Source organism: Orcinus orca, chromosome 3 (assembly GCF_937001465.1).
Source record: "Orcinus orca chromosome 3, mOrcOrc1.1, whole genome shotgun sequence".
NCBI classification, from domain to species: domain Eukaryota; kingdom Metazoa; phylum Chordata; class Mammalia; order Artiodactyla; family Delphinidae; genus Orcinus; species Orcinus orca.
In genome coordinates, this window is record NC_064561.1 from 50,831,521 (window position 1) to 50,836,642 (window position 5,122).

General features: G+C 40.0%; 1 long non-coding RNA gene across 1 annotated transcript; it reads left to right on the plus strand.

Moving 5' to 3' along the window:
• Window positions 1-1,025: 1,025 nt before the first annotated feature.
• Window positions 1,026-4,063, plus strand: LOC125964019 (uncharacterized). Its single transcript, XR_007476513.1, has 3 exons — window positions 1,026-1,054; window positions 2,467-2,546; window positions 4,010-4,063. It is a non-coding gene; the product is annotated as an uncharacterized LOC125964019 (long non-coding RNA).
• Window positions 4,064-5,122: the final 1,059 nt, after the last annotated feature.

Sequence of the window (5,122 nt, forward strand, 5' to 3'; positions counted from 1 at the left end):
CAAGATTTGGGATCATCTTTACTATCATTACTCTGAATTCTTTTTCAGGTAGACTGCCTATATCCTCTTCATTTTTTTTTTACCTTGCTCCTTCATCTGCTTTGTCTTTCTCTGTCTTCTCATTTGTCTTTGGGGACTCTGTTTGGGGTCTCCTTTTTACAGGCTGCAGGTTCGTAGTTCCAATTGTTTTTGGTTTCTGCCCCCAGTGGCTAAGGTTGGTTCAGTGGGTTGTGTAGGCTTTCTGGTGAAGGTGAGTGGTGCCTTTGTTCTGGTAGGTGGGCCTCGATCTTGTCTTTCTGGTGGGCAGGCCTGCGTCCAGTCATGTGTTTTGGGATGTCTGTGACCTTATTATAATTTTAGGCGGCTTCTCTGCTAATGGGTGGTGCTGTGTTCCTGTCTTGATAGTTGTTTGGCATGCGGTGCCCAGCACTGGAGCCTGCTGGTCTTTGAGTGCAGCTGGGTTTTAGCATTGAGATGGAGATCTCTGGGAGAGCTTTCACCGTTTGATATTACATGGCACCAGAGGCCTCTGGTAGACCAATGTCCTGAACTCGGCTGTCCCACCTCAGAGGCACAGGTTTGACACCCGGCCGGAACACCAAGACCCTGTCAGCCACACGACTGGGAATGAGAGCAAGAGGTAGCTTTGGTACATCTCAAATACCACCAGTGGGGTTTACTGACCATTTTCTCTCCAGAAGTTAAGAAAACAAAATTCAGTCTTCAGCGAGTCAGCCACTTTGGTAGCCAGCCTCCAAGATGGCCCTAATTATCCCCTAATTATCTCCCAGTCTTCATGCACCTGTGTGGCCCCTCGCACCTGAAAAGGGCTGACTGTTTAACTAGTAAGACATTGCATAAATGACAAAGTGCTGCTTCCAAAGGTAGGTCATAAAAGACATTGCAGCTTCTGCTTTGTTTTCTGCTAGATCACTCATCCTGGGGTAAGCCAGCTGCCATGTCATGAGGACACTCAAGCAGCCCTAAGGAGAGATCCATGTGGCAAGCAACTGAGGTCTCCTACTTACAGCCACGTGAGTGAGTCATCTTCGAAGTCAGAAGATTTCATTTTATTTATTTTTGGTTGCGTTGGGTCTTCGTTGCTGCACAGGGTTTCTCTAGTTGTGTCGAGTGGGGGCTACTCATCATTGTGTTGCATGGGCTTCTCCTTGTAGTGCTTTCTCTTGTTGTGGAGTATGGACTCTAGGTGCATGGGCTTCAGTAGTTGTGTCATGCAAGCTCAATAGTTGTGGCTTGCGGGCTGTAGAGTGCAGGCTCAGTAGTTGTAGCACACGGGCTTAGTTGCTCTGCGGCTTGTGGCATTTTCCCAGACCAGGGATTGAACCCCTGTCCCTTTCATTGGTATGCAAATTCTTATCCACTGTGCCACCAGGGAAGTCCAGTGTGCTCTTTTTTAAATCTAGTCTGTTTTCATTATTTTCTATCTTAACTATTCTGTATTAAATTTAAAAAAATAATACTCTTTTATACCCCTCCTCTTTGAGGATTATATATGAAGAAGTATGTCTTATCTATTAATCTCAAATTTTCAGCTTACTTTTAAGAAATAATCACAGTGTCAAGTATTTAGTACCTTTCACTTCCACCTTGAAAAGCATGGATATTAAAATGATAATATAATTACCTTCCCTAGTCTATCTTTTTTACTTTTTGTTATGTATAAAAAACAACTAAAGGGGCTTCCCTAGTGGCACAGTGGTTGAGAGTCCGCCTGCCGTTGCAGGGGACACGGGTTCGTGCCCCGGTCCGGGAAGATCCCACATGCCGTGGAGCAGCTGGGCCAGAGCCTGTGCTCCGCAACGGGAGAGGCCACAGCAGTCAGAGGCCCATGTACCACAAAAAAAAAACAAAAACAAAAAAAGCAAAAAACAACTAAAAAGATGCACGATTTGTAAGGAAATGACAAATTTCAGAAAATTCAGAATCTGAATACACTCTATACATAGCTTCTAGATAAAGACACAGAAAATTGCCAGATACTCAGAGGCCCCCTGGGCCCATTCTAGTGACTCCCCTTAAGGTTTAATATTGTTCTGGTATCTAAGAAAAAGATCACTTTACCTGTATTTTGTATTTTATATAAATGTTTTGACACAGTATAAACACTTTTGGGCTGGGCTTTTTTATTCCTTGTTTGTGAATATACCTATATAGTTGCCTGTTGTGATCATGCATCGCCACTGTTCCATAGTATTCCATAGTGTAAACATTTAACTATTAATTAATTTATTCCAATGTGTATTAAAATATGAGTGATTTTCAGTTTGTGTCTATTGAGAATAGCACTGGTATATAAATTCTAGAACTTGAGCTTTGGTGGTATGTGTATAAATTATTGTTCAGTATATATGTAGTAAAATTTTTGAGTCATAGCTTTCATGTGTTTATGTTTTAGATACTTCTAAATATTTTCAAAACATTTGTGTGATTTTTCATCCTCAGCAGCAGTGAATGAGATTCAAGGATTATACACATTCTTGTCAAACTTAATAATACCTGTCATTTTCATTTGAACTTTCTGATTGGTGAGTGATAATTCCAGGTATCACTTTTGTTGCATTTAATTGACTACTAAGAAGCCAAGCATCTTTTGATATGTTTACCTATCATTCTGTACTGTCTTTTTTGAAATATCTTTTGCTATATTTTCCCCATTTTTGCTATTACATTTCTTATTGAAGACTTCTTTTTTTTCCCCCAACATCTGAAGACTTCTTATTTAGGAGTTTTTTTATATATGCTTGATATGAGTTCTTCTCTCTGTCTCTCCTTCTCTTTCTTTAGATGAGTGTCAGTTTATAATGTTAATAACATCTAATTTATAATTTTCCTCTTTATTTATTTATTTAGACTTATTTCTATTTATGTAGTCATCTTCTCTGTAGCAGCGCACATTATTCTAAACCACAAATATGTTTTTGTTTCTTCAATAAATCTAATTATTATGCTTTAAGTTAACTTTCTAAATATGTTGTGTCATAGTGAAAATTAATTTTTTCTATGACAGCTAAAATGTTACATTTATTCAGAAAAAGTTGTATTCAGCTTTCTTTTCATTTGCTCCTACCTCTCATTGATTCACAGAGGTAAACATCACTTCATCCATGGATCTGACTTTTCTCTGATTTCTCATGGTCATTCTCACTAATTCATCTTGCCTCCTGAAATCTTTAGCAATCCCATTATTCCACAGATGCAAAAACCTTCCTTGGGCCTTTTTCCTCAGAAGATTAATCATTCCCACATTTTAAATGGGAGATTTCAATAAGTTAGGAGAAAATGCCACAAGGGTCTCTCTCTCTCTTTTTTTTTTTTCACATCTTGTATCAGCCTCTGCTTGCACTCTGTGTTCAAAGATTTTTGTACAACACATTGATGGAAGATGCCAGTTGTTTCTCTCCTTGGGGCAAAAGACAGATTAATTACCTAACAAATAAAATAAAGACAGTGTCTTGCTCTGTGCAAATGTTGGGCAGGATTGCTTGCATCCTGATTTAAAAGTTTCAGGGCTTCCCTGGTGCCGCAGTGGTTGAGAGTCCGCCTGCCGATGCAGGGGGCGTGGGTTCGTGCCCTGGTCCGGGAGGATCCCGCATGCCGCGGAGCGGCTGGACCCATGAGCCATGGCCACTGGGCCTGCACGTCCGGAGCCTGTGCTCCATGGCAGGAGAGGCCACAGCGGTGAGAGGCCCATGTACCGCAAAAAAAGAAAAAAAAAATGTTTCAGGTGACTGAAGCTTAAGATTCCTAAGCTTTAATCCATACTTGCACCATGCACAGCACCCAACAGGACTGCTTTACATAACCCCATGAGACTTTTGTGTGCAAGTGGAAGAGATAAAAACATAAAACTATTGCTGTCTTTTTGTGTCATAAAAATGATTTTTTGTCTCATTTAAAATATTTTTTTCTAAAATCCAAAAACTTGTCAGGCTAAAATATTGGAATTTCAAATATGGTAAAATCTAAGACCCTTCAAATTTCTTTCCAGTTTTGGTGATGATGGGATGCCGTCTCAGAGATATGACTTCATTAAACACAACAGGTAAGATTCCTTCATAGGCCTGATGGGGGAATATGAAAATAATCCCTGGAAAAATTTGGGCATTCTTTAGTTCTCAAGTATTGGGTAAGATGGTATTTAAGGGCCCTTCATTGCCCTATATGTGAATGCAGATCAGTTGTGAGAGGTGGGGATAAAATAAGCAGCTTAAATAGCCTCTATATTTATTTGTTTGTTGTACTACTAGTAGAAAGAGGAAGGGTCAACATGTCACCATGGTTGATATAGCAAATAAGCTGCTTGAAACTACACAAAAATGTACCTGCTTGTATTTTCTGTGCAGTTACCCTCTCTTTTGTTGTGCCATGATACCTCCCTCAACTTATGTACCAATTCCAGCAGCATTACACAGAAATCCAAAGAAATGTATTCTTTGGAATTATGAGGAAGGGAAGAATCAAACATTTTATAGCATGCTTTATACAAGTATACATGTCACCATCGTTTTCTATGTGATGCCATGCATGGAGGGTCAGTAGGTTCAGGGGATTCTGGAAGCACCAAGGTCTGTGGGGTTAATCACAGCTGCATTCATGGGCAGTAAAAGAGAAGGGCCTTATCTTGGTCACTTTCTCAATGCTAGTAGCTACAAAAAGAAGAGGACAGCAGACATCTTAGGGAGAAGAGCCAACATGAAATGCAATGTCCTAATTACTCTAGGCAACCTCTCATGATAGCCTCCCATAGCTCCTTGAATCCCTACATACTTGCACAAGGGATAGTGTAGTATTACTGGAGCATGTGACTCCAGATTAACACTATTGTCATTGAAAAAAATAAAAACAGGTTCAAGTGATAGGGTTTGAAAAGGGTTCACAGTGGGAGGGAAACTACTGTAACAATGTAGACAGAACCCTTTGGATGGATTCATCATGTTTTTCTTTTTATTCTTTTTTTTTTTTCTGCTTCAGAATCTGTAGTAGAGATTGCTGTGTTCCATGATGCATTCCCGCTTCTTATAAGTTTTATAGGGAATACCCCATTAGGAAGAAGTGCACGTTAGGATGGTTAGTGAGTCAAACTCCTCTGCCCTCTGTCAGA